The sequence below is a fragment of the Apteryx rowi genome, unplaced genomic scaffold (assembly GCF_003343035.1).
Source record: "Apteryx rowi isolate R43461 unplaced genomic scaffold, aptRow1 scaffold_89, whole genome shotgun sequence".
Lineage (NCBI taxonomy): Eukaryota > Metazoa > Chordata > Aves > Apterygiformes > Apterygidae > Apteryx > Apteryx rowi.
The window spans coordinates 113,595-125,026 of record NW_020451193.1 but is presented as its reverse complement, the minus strand read 5'-3'; the positions used below and the strand labels follow the sequence as shown (position 1 = coordinate 125,026).

The 11,432-nt window shown below is 37.1% G+C and overlaps 1 protein-coding gene across 1 annotated transcript in view; it reads left to right on the top strand.

The window, feature by feature from the left end:
• Positions 1 to 2,279: 2,279 nt before the first annotated feature.
• The window catches only part of SESTD1 (SEC14 and spectrin domain containing 1), a 61,827-nt gene continuing 52,674 nt past the window's right edge, over positions 2,280 to 11,432 (top strand). The window contains exons 1-2 of the mRNA XM_026091005.1: positions 2,280 to 2,331; positions 3,016 to 3,118. The gene's annotated coding sequence lies outside the window, so the exon portion shown is untranslated. The remainder of the gene's footprint in view (positions 2,332 to 3,015; positions 3,119 to 11,432) is intronic.

Here is an 11,432-nt window from a genome sequence, read left to right as displayed (position 1 = left end):
GGCAGGCCCGTTGTCCGGCGGTTTCGCCTTTCCCCCGTGGCCCCGCTCCCCGTGCGGCCGCCGACGGGTTTTTAGCCAGGCAGCCGTGGGAAGAGGGTGTTCCGAAGCGCTCTTTCGGAAACCATTCGTGCAAGCGTGTGGGAAGCAACTGCTGAGAGTGGAGGGGATCGCTGGAGGATGGTTCTTTGGTTTTTGATTGATTTATATAAATATATATAAACAATTTTTTCCCGATAAGCAAAATTGGTAACACTTGCATGGAGCAGCATTAGCAGATGCTTTTGCACTTGTCCTTTCATCTCTCTTTATCCCGAAGAAAATACTGGTTCTCTGCATTTTTAGTATTGCATTGTCCTAATGACTGAATGTAGACTTTGTTCCCTCGTTAAAATTCGCTGTGATAAGGAAGTATTGGTTTCATTGGTTTCTTTTTTTTTTCTCCCTTTCCCTTTCCGTGGTATTGTCTGCTAAGGTACAGTATATAGTGCACAATGAATGCCATCATAGTTCTATAGCAACAGCTACGCTGATGGACTTGCACCCTGATAAAGGCTCTCATTTTCCTGAATTTACATATTTTTATAAAGTCACGTTGTCTTTTTATTAGTCACAGTGCCTACACTAAGCAGATGTTTAATGAGGAGAGGAGGGGGAAGGTGGACCACAGTAAAACTAAAGCTTGGTCAGAGAGGCCTAGTGCTTGCCATCAGAGTGCTGGTCATGCTTTGCTTCTCGGAAAAAGAAACTCTGGGTGATTACAGTGTTCTTTTTAATGATGTGTTTTCAAATTTTGCACACGTTTTTACATCATAGGCTGCTGTTTCTTGGAAAATCCTGGAAAGTAGCCATGGCCAATTGTTTTTCCTAAAATAGCATGATAATAGTTGATATTTTATTTGGCGTTGGGTGATCTGTACTACCACTTTCCCTAGAGTCAGAGGTTAAGAGAAGAAAAAAAACTACATATAATACAAAAATATTTATTATATTTATTATTAAAACAATATATTTGTACTTAATTTAAGAATCGATACCATGATGTCTTTTTGAATTATATAGACTATAATTCTAAATTAGCCTTGGAATTATATTTCTCTGTAAAGCTTACATAAACAGGGGAAACAAACTGTTTTTTGCTATTTTCTATTTTCCAGTGTGAAAGAAAAAAAGGAATAAAAGTAGGGACAAGAACTGGAGGTGCTTACAGAAGAGAAACTAAATACAGTGGTGGTAAACTTTAGCATAGTGCTATATGATTGTCAAGTGTCCTTAGGGATATAGTATGAAAAGGAATGCTTTTTTCCCCAGTGATTGAGTGCGCAGGAAAGCATGGAATACTTCTAATAGCCAGCCTCTGATGAAGTCAGCAAAACCTGCTTTAGGTCTAGTAAGGGTAAGAAATGACATTGTCACAGGATTTCCCCCACCCCTCTCTGTTCAAACTGTCTTGAGCAATTGGTATTGATACTCCTTGTCTAATCTGCGGGTGTGTGTGTACCCTTGCCTTCGCTCCATCTTTCTGAGGCTGCTGCTTTATTTGCCTGACCAGAAGAGATCTGGTAATATAACACTTTTAAAACTTGCTGTGAGAGATTGCTGTAATGACTGCTGCATTTCAGTAAATGTGAAACCAGTGAAGTGTGTTTAGGTTCTTGGCTTCACCTGTAATACATTCAACACAAATTTGTGTTCTTGGGTTTCTCTGATGGATGGAATTTGATCAAGCTTCCATGTGTGTCTTAAAGCATTAGCTGAGTTTTTTCGTTTGACACTTACATTTTAATCCAGCATCTTCTAATGCAGATAGGGACTATTTACATTTTGAATTTAAGATATAATTTTTTATTTTATAGTGGTGATTCATTTAGTTTGTAGGAATATCTTTTTCTTTTCACAAAAAAGCACTGACTTTGTTCTTTTTTTCCTTTTGCCTAAACCTCTGTGTAGATTACCTCTGGTTGAAAGCATACTACAGGGACTCTGGTTCTTGTTACTTTCTCACTGCTTCCGGTGCTGCCTCAGGAGCATTGCCTGCTAATTATAAACAATGTTGATGTCTACCATATGTTTTGGTGGAAAATATGGGATTCCTGCTGTCCCACTCAACTTGAATGCCTAGCTTACAAGTATTTGTGAATCTGTAATGGAAACATTGACTTCCTTATCATGTAACTTCATAATAAATCCTTGTTTTCAATTTCCAAAGAAATTAAGTTTTATATTGAGTATTAGTTTCTAAGAATATGGTCAAATACATCTTTCATTTAAAWTTTCAGAATCCAGGATCCAGAGCTTAAACTCATATCCTTAACAGATATTCCAATGCAAATGGTAAGTAAAATCCATCTGTTCCAGAAATGAGATCACTAAAATCTTCATGTAGTTTTTTAGTTCTGATGAATACAGTGTCTTGGACAACATCCTTGCAACTAGTGTTGTACAAATGTATTTAAGCTGTAATTCAAACTCATGCCTTGTTTATCTTAGGCATGCTGCTTGGGTTTGATCTTGTGACTTTGCAAAATCTTTAAAAGCTGGTGTAACAAAACCAAAGCTTCACGTATTTGAGTTATACAGTTTGGTTTAGACATCTTAATTCATAGGTATTAAGCTCACTAAAATGATACAGCTTGTGAATAAGATAGTGTTGGTTACAGTGGCTCACACAGTATTATTTTCCAATGTATTAGGGGATGAGCAGGTGTTAGATGGGAGACGTGCAAATTCTAATTTAAAGAGGGAGTTATGATTGTAGGTGAGAATGAGGAAAGAAAAAATTTAAATAGCATCAAGGAAGATTGCTGCTGTTCTCATAGTGTTGACAAGCTTGTGCAGAGAAGAGAAATGAGAGAGTGAGCACCTTGAGTGAGCAAGTAGAAAAATCCACTGGCGAAGCGTTCTACCCTTTAGGCTAAGCGAAAATGGGAGATTCTGAAATGAAGTTTTGTTTACAAGGACTCTAAATTGGATAGAGAAGCAAGTGAAGATGAATATGGAGTATTTTCCTGTTTCTAGGTGAGAAGATGAGCTGCTGCATTTTGGACAAACTGAAGTTTGGAACGCTGGGACCTAAAGAATCCATTAAGAAGGAAATCGCAATAGTTAAGAGGAGATGAAGGTATGACTTAGTGCTTGACAGAAGCAATGATTCAAGGGAGGTAGTTGTAGTAAGCACATGAGAATTTAGAGTCCAGCTAAACTCTTATGGTGTTGGCAGAGTTGAATTTGAGAGAGATGTTCTGAGAGAGATTTTCTGAAGAATAAATGTTGGCCAGATCAAATAAAGCAAAAAAAAAAAAAAAAAGTGTTTGAATAATAAGATGAATAGATTTGATGGTGTTGGAAGAATAAGATGAATAGATTTGATGTTAACCTAACGAGATGTTTTGGTCATTAAATGATGTGTGTGGCTGATTGTCAGAAAATAAATGGCCCTTCTTAAGGGAGAGGATCAGACGGACACAAAATACCTAGGTGAAAGGTGCCACTGCTTATCTACTTCTGGTGTTTGTGAAAATGTTTTCTTTCTAATCAGTGTGCCTTCTGCATGTGGGTTGTCTGTTTTCTCCATGCTGATGTAATGTTTGCTATTTCTTTGTTGTTACACTCTGCTCCAGCCCAAGAAGTTGTATCAGTGGAGAATATGTGAGTATGTTACTTCTATGTAAGATGTTCCAGGCAGCAGTTTGGCAGGCTTGTTTTTATCTTCTCTGAAACATGTGCCCATTTATGTATATATGATGGTGGAATGTTATAGCTTTTATTTTGAGAGGGTGGGAGAAAGGTGCTGTGGCTACTGCAGGTGGTTGTTACAGCCAATTTAATTTGTGGCTTGCAGAAGAAAGGTTCAGAATCTTTAAGACAGGCACAAAAATTGAAGGAAAGACAACTGTTCAAGTTAGGGACAGATGTATTTCTCTCACACGCAGTAATTCAAGGGCAGCAAAGTTATTTTTATTTTGTATGATGATGGATTTGTATAATCCTGAAATATTTTGAAACTTAAAAATGCAGATGAACAAACCATTTATGCCCCAGCTCTGAAATGCTTTCATATATATATATATATATATTTTTTTTTTAAAGTTGGTTAAAGTTAGCAAAGCTCTCAAATTATTTACATATTCTTTATGCTGGGATTTTTATTATTATCCCGATTGTCTACCTTATGGATTGTGCAGTGGGAAAGAAAAACTAGCAAGCCATTACCATTAAAAAAAGATTTAGAATTGTTCAGGGTGTTTCAAGGCTCACACAAAATCTTACTCTGAGCTGAGAACTTTTTTAATGTAAGGTATCAAAAACACGATTTTCTAGGCTTGTAAGCAGTCTTTTTATTAGCTTTTGTTAAGGCTGTCAAGCTTTTATTTGTTTTCTTCTTACCTCTGGTCTGTTTTTTTCCACCTAAAAAGGATAAATGCTTTTGATGTGTCTACTATGATTATGTCTACACACCCTACTCTTAATTTATTCTCAAAACTGCCCTTCTTTCCTGGTCCGGTCCTTCACCCCAAGTTTAGAAGTGCATTTCTTTTTGCTTCCATACAGTTGTAGTATCATTATATTGGTCTGACCTCTGGCACTGAAATATTTCTGAGGGTCTGAGCCACACACAGTTATAGCCAAAGCTGTTACATGTATTGTTATGAGGTTGTAGAACTTGATTGTTCTCTTATGTAAATGTTATAAAAGGGACAAGAAGTTCTAATCTTGCACCCCAGAGGAAAGTTATTTTGTGCTTGCTCCAGACTGCCAACAGTTGCACTCATCAGTGCAGCTGTTTGTCTTTTGGCTTTGACTCTTGACTCAGCTGCTCCTGGCCTGGAATTGTTCACTCTCTTTACTCTTACTGTCTATTTAGTTAGTTTTATGAAGCACTGAAGACATGAGTGCTGTCTGTGATCTTTCATCACAAACTGCTTTTGGTCAGTATTTTTAAAGAACTGGTGAAAACGAGTACCTTCAGTGCAAGTTTTTGTGACTGTTGGCTTTTTCAGTAGGACTAGCTGGGGAAGAAGTGTCATTTTATTTTACTATTCACTGATTTTTTTTTTTAGCGTGTGATTCTGAAACTGTGTCCATGAGGATTTCTAAGCTGTGTGATTTCTATCTTGCTTCCCCATAAATTCCAACTAAGTAAAATTTTAAGAGCTGAACCTGTGGTTCTCATTGGTGTTATGGAAGTGTGATGAACAGAAAACTTCTGCGCTATGCTTTGAACATAGCATTTCAATTGACCTATTGCCATGTAGAACAGGATGGAAGAAGCCACCTCCCAAATTGCATCATGTTGCTTGTTTTGTGGTCGCTTTATGCTCTGATGTGTGTTGGGACTGTTCCAGATGACTGCAATTTATGCTGTATTGGCTGCATGTTGCAAGAGAGGGAAGAAAGTAGATCTGACTCTGCTGTTGCCTCTGGTAACAGCCTACAAGGGCAAGCTATAGAGTTCATTCTGCAGAAAGGTAAACACAAGGCCTCTTTCTGTAAATGTGGCAGAAAAGGAAATGTGGAGACACATACAAAACCTGAGACATTTCTTTCTATTCTAAATTACAGAGGCCTGGAAACTGCTGCAATTTAACATATACCATATGTGTTTGGCTTGGCATGAGGCTGAAAAGGTTAGAAAACTCTAGCAAGCTATCATTTTGGTGTATCGTATGCTGTAGCATCATTACAGCCTTCCGCATGTGCTTCTTTGGATTAGGGCAAAACTGCTTAGGGCTGCTGTCTGTGGACACATCCTTTGATGAAACCAAAGAAGTGCTATTCTTTGTGAGAGTGCTAATTGCTTCAGACTGTCCTGCGCTTGCACTTCTTGTATGAAAAGACTGAGGTGTAGGTGTCATGTTTCATAGCTGTACGTGCAAATGTTGTGGACTCTTAGTTGTATTGCTTCTGGGCTCGGTACTCTGCCTTCTTTCGCTCTGGCATTTGCTGTAAAGCAGAGGAAAAGGGCTCCCATTCTGTGAAATGAATAGTTAACTGAGATCAAAGTAAAAACTTATGAGCATGATGTCTTTTTCTTCTCTGAACCTCTCTTATTCGCTAGTTCTCCATTTGCTGTCTCAGTATTCATTATATTGCTCATCGCTCCTTTTTTACACTCATCTTTTACTTCCCTTCTCCCAGAATGTTAAACAGAGGAAGTAGTTAACAGGAGAGGGATCTTCTAAATTCTATCATTAGAAGTACTTAGCAGACGCAGTGTGTAAATTAACACTGAAGCATCCAGCTGAAAATGGGGCATAAGAAATGGAGTACTGCTTCCAAGCTTCAATTTGGTATGGCTGTGACCATATGCTTTGGATGATAGCTTAGCACATTGTTAACTCAAGTATTAACTAGAAGTTGGACACATTTTTTCAAACCATGTCTGCATCTGCTGTCAGAAGTTGCTGAATTAGAGTACTAATTGTTTGTGTGTAATGGAACTATTATTATATGCTTGATTTTTGCCTTAAAATTAAACAAGCTTGCATACTGATGAAATATATAGGGTCTGTGGTTTTTATTTGCTTAATCTTTTGGTTTGAATTAATTGCTTGTGGAAGATCAGGAACATTTTGTGTACTACTTGAAGATCAGGCACAACATAAAACTTCAGTATGCCCTTTTTTAACTGATAGTTTGTTGATCAAAAAGAAAATAATCAGCTTATAACTGAACAAAGCAGTACAAAAAGCTGAAACTCGGATTTGATCTTCCCTAAATGTGTGAAGTTACTTTTTCTTTGAGGTCTTAAAGGGCTCTAGCATACAAACTTGACAGCTTCTGTGTTGAAGAGTAAAACATACTGGTCATCTGCATTTGAGTACTTAAGCGTCTGTTCATATGTTGGGTCTTATTGTTATTTTGAAACTGTGCAGCTGAGTAACTCAGTGCCTGTGTGCTCTTTAATTACAAACTAGATCAGTGAATGAATGTTTAGAGCTTTTGTCCACTCTTCAGGCCCATTTGTTTGGTGTGTTTCTCAGATTACCCTGGGGTACCACCAGTCATATGGAGATACCTTTATTTGTGTTCTCCTTGACTTTGTGACACCTACAGGTCCTCTCTCCCACAGCTCTAAGATAGCTTCAAAGGAAGATGGAACAATAAGCTACATAGATACTTGTGTTATTCAGCTTTCTCTCTGTCATTCTTATGCACACAGATTTTATTTTCATGTGGTACAGATGAACTTTATGCTTTGTGGGTTGAAGTTAGCATCTAAAAAAACTTGCATGGTGGCTTCAGGGAATGAAGCTGTTAATTTTGAAGGTTGCAAATTTAGAAGCTGATTTAAAAAAAAAATTCAGTGTATATGATTGAAGCTTTTCTTTTTTCCTGCACTACTTCAGAATGTCTATTGTTATTTGTGCTATTGTTTGTGCCTGGACTTGCAAGCTGCTGCAGTTCTGAATGTAGCTGCCCATCTGCTTCTTGGTTATTTATAGGCAGATCTATGGAGTTTCTTATAATCTCAAGTCTTCAAAAACCTTACTGAATTAAACATCACGATACTCATGTAGAGAGGGAATTAATATATAACAGCTCCATTTTACAGATGGAGAGATCGAATGAAGACTAAACTGGATAAATGGCTTGCTGAAAGCCATATGTATATTTCATAGCAGAACAAGAAATGGAAACCAGATTTTTTCTAGTCCTGTATTTTAACAGAACAGCTATGCTCTCCTGCTTGATATATGATGAGAGAATGATGAAATTACTCATTCCTTGAAACTTACAGTGAATGTTTGTGCACAGACAAATCCATTTAAAGATCTTGCTCCATGTACTGAGAGTATTAAATGTTTCAGACCTAAAGAATTTGTGTAATCATTTTTATCTTAATTCTCTTTGAGCCTGGATTCATTTTGGTTGTTAATGCTTTTTGTGGAGTGGTTCCAACTGGATCACTTAGGAAGAAGACACACATTAACTTCAGAGTCAGGTTCTCTCTAACATCTTCAGGGCATCTCACTTCTGGTCCTCTAGTGAATTGTGAGTCCATCAGCTTCTTCTCTTCCTCTCCCTTTTCCTTCAAATAGTGTCTGGACATCTGCTCTTATTTAATTTTTTTTAAATTATTATATGAGACTGAAGATGTGTAGTAGCAAATGCAGAAGATGCGCTTTTATTCATCAGAAATTATACGCATTATACACATGGGGGAGTGGGTGTGTTTTTTCTAGTTTGTTTGTATTTTTTTTTTAAGAATTTTAAACTGTATTGGGTAAAACAATGAAATTACAGTCTTCTGGAGCCTAGAAATAATAGGGGATGAAGCCTGCTTAGCCATGATTTGATTCCACAGTGGAATGCAGCATGAAATAGTATTTGCAGTTTATCTGTTCTGTACATTTGTAGCCAGTTTGTTTACTGTTGCCCGTTCCCACCTATTCCTATCACATTTAATTATGTATTTAAGACAATTGTCTTCACAAGTAGTATTAGCTTATGCTTGAGGGTGGTGGGAAGAGTTTTCGCTTTCACTGTGTCTTTCTTCCAGGCATTTGGAATACCTTTCAAGAGTTTAGGTTTTAAATACATATATTCTGTGTGGGCTTAGTCTTGCCACATTTCTCTGGAAATCTTCAAAAAAATTAATATGTGGTTGGTGATGAGCATTGCTGTATTGATTTAAAAAAAAAAAAAACTGTCTGGAAAAACTCAAGTCATCTTGAGTGAGTTCTGTACAGCTCTTTAATGTATTTCTTTTATGTAACATGTTTCCTGTTAACACAAGTTTTATAATTTGGCATATGGTGTTTTAATTGGCTGAGTAGATTGGAGGTGGGCATTCAGCACTCTAGATTTTCTGATTTCCAGCAAACTGATTAAACCTCTTTAACTTGGTTTCATGTCTGTAAAATTTGAGCATATGAAACTTGTATCTTTTGTTTTGGACTAGATAAAATGCAGCTAATGTTTTTGAAGTACTTTGGTTTCCTCAAGTGAAATCTGTTCTTTTCAGTGCTCCTGCTTTCTTCTGTAGCTTTTTTCTTTTCTCTTTCATGGGTCCAAATGCTTTTATTTTATTGGCGAGTAAACACTGGTTCTGTTCCTTTCAGCTAAACAGTGATGCCACATAGTTTCTCATTATTCTTTCCTAATTTTAAATTGAGAGCTTGATGGTCATTTTAAGAGTCTGTTATTTTGTCTTCCTCTGAAGAATACGACTCTACGTTTTACTTATAGGACTAAATTTGTCTGGTTTTTAGCAGTGTACTTTTGTAAAATACCTTTGACAGCTCCCAGTGGAAAGTAAAGGCCAGCTCTCTTGAAATTGTTTCACTTGCTGATAGAGAAATGGCATTTAATTTCACTCATCCTGATATTCTCTAGAGTGTTGAAGACAGTGAGGGGTATTAAAACCCTTTCAATTCTGAAGATTTTCTGGCATGTTCTGATAACTTGCTCTAGTGAGTTTCCCTCTAGACAGAATGCATCAAAACTTTCACAAAAAAGAGGTAACTGAAAATTTTAGGAGTTTCTGGAACAAAGGATAGGTGGTTGAAATTAACAGTAATTGCTCTGACTCAGTTCCCTCCATGCTCAGTGAACAGAATACTTCCTTTGGTTCCAGGAAATATTGAACAAAAGAACTATTTTAATCGATGGACAGCAGTTTTCTACTGTGGCAGAAAGCCAGGCAGCGCTTTAATATTAAATAACTTGGTGTTTTAACAACAGCAAAGAAGTAAGTGCTTCTTAGTCAATAAGTTCATACAAACTTTTGTTCCTGTATGAAGGTATGAAGATAATGAAGTGTGTGTGTGTGTAAGTTTGTACTGTCTTCATTGATTATACTGAAGAACCATTTGTAGTAATTTTGAAATATAGCTTGAGGAAAGAGTGAAATCATTACTAGGTACATGTTCTGCGTGTTAACCTTGGCAATTTTTTTCTTAAGTAGCTTCTGTGGGGTAGTTCAAGTGTGGTTGTAATGGAGAGGCAAGAATGACTACCTTGAATTTTGTGTTTTATGCAACAAATAACCTGATTTTGTCTGAAGCATACAGGAAGTTTTAATAGGATGCTTATTTGAGTACTCATTTAAAGTGCAAGCTGTCTTGGTGCTCTCAGTTTCTTGAAAGAACTGAAATTGCTGTTTGTTTCCTTCTGTAACTTGCATAGGTGCCAAAAAAGACACAAGTACTGAGGTTTTGGTGGGAGGGGTGGGAATGAACTTTGCAAAGCATTACGCTTTGGAACAAGGAGGAACAGTAAAAAGTTGTTAAAATGTTATTTCTGTGTTTCACAAAAAATAATCATTAAACTTTTGGTTCATAATGAAACTCATTGTTTTAACAAGAAAAGGAATAACTTTTTTTTCTCAGACTCTCTATTTGAAGTTCTTAATCTTTTTCTAGAACATTTACAGTTTTGATTCCATTAACCTTTTTTCCTCACAGCAGATTGTATGTGTGAATACTTAGTGTTCATACAGAGAAGTCCAGTTCCCAGTCTGAAGCACTATGCATTGAGTTTAAAAAAAAACAAAAAACTTTTTTGTTGTAAATGGATATCAGTGTATATCTCAAATCATGTTTCTGTGCAAAATTCAATTCTTATGGATTGATCCATGCAAGTATGAGAAGTGGGTCACTTTGAAAAGGAAAGCAAGGAATAGGATCGTGCATGATAGATACCCCAATTTATGGTGACCTCAGGTTCCTCTATTTCCCTCAAGACTGACAAGTCCCTACTGTTATCTTTCAGTTCTGGGGTTTACAAATCTGATCTGGTTCCTAGCTTGCATTTACATTGGCCATAGGGCAATAGCAGCAGCAGCTTGTATGATCAGAATTCATGGCCCAGTGACTGTTTCCCATAAGTCCAGCCTGTAAGGGTTTAAAAAAGTCTACCAAAAAACACTTGCTTAAATCCAAAACTTAACTCTCCTGCTGGGCTCCCCTCACCCTGAAGGTTTCCAAGTCTTTGTATACCACAGATAAGGTGTTTATATGCTTAAATATCTTGTGATAGATGAGCCCACAGCTGAAATGAGAGCTCTCTTAGGATTCATAGTGTGTGTTCTCCCCATGTTGGCATTACAGGGTTCTGTTTTCATATAGGAGGTCCTGCTTTCTTCTTGTGACTTGTAGATTCATCTCTTCAAAATATGTGCTGACCCATAATGCCATCATGGGTTTTTCCTTTTCTATTCAGATGCAGCTCTGCCAACTCTATGTGAATGACCAAGGCTCCCTCTACCGGCAAGCATGTATTACAGTGAACCTACTACTGTCAAAACGTAGTTGTTCTCTTTTAGCTGAAATGGTGCAGGGAACCCCTTCTCTTTTGCTAATGTGATCCTAGGTATGGCTTCATAAGGTATAACTTTATAAAGCTCTTGAGTTCTTGGCATACTGATCTCCCACACCTTTCTGCAAACAATAAATTGCCAAAGTAATGGACAATTTTCCTTGGCACAGTGA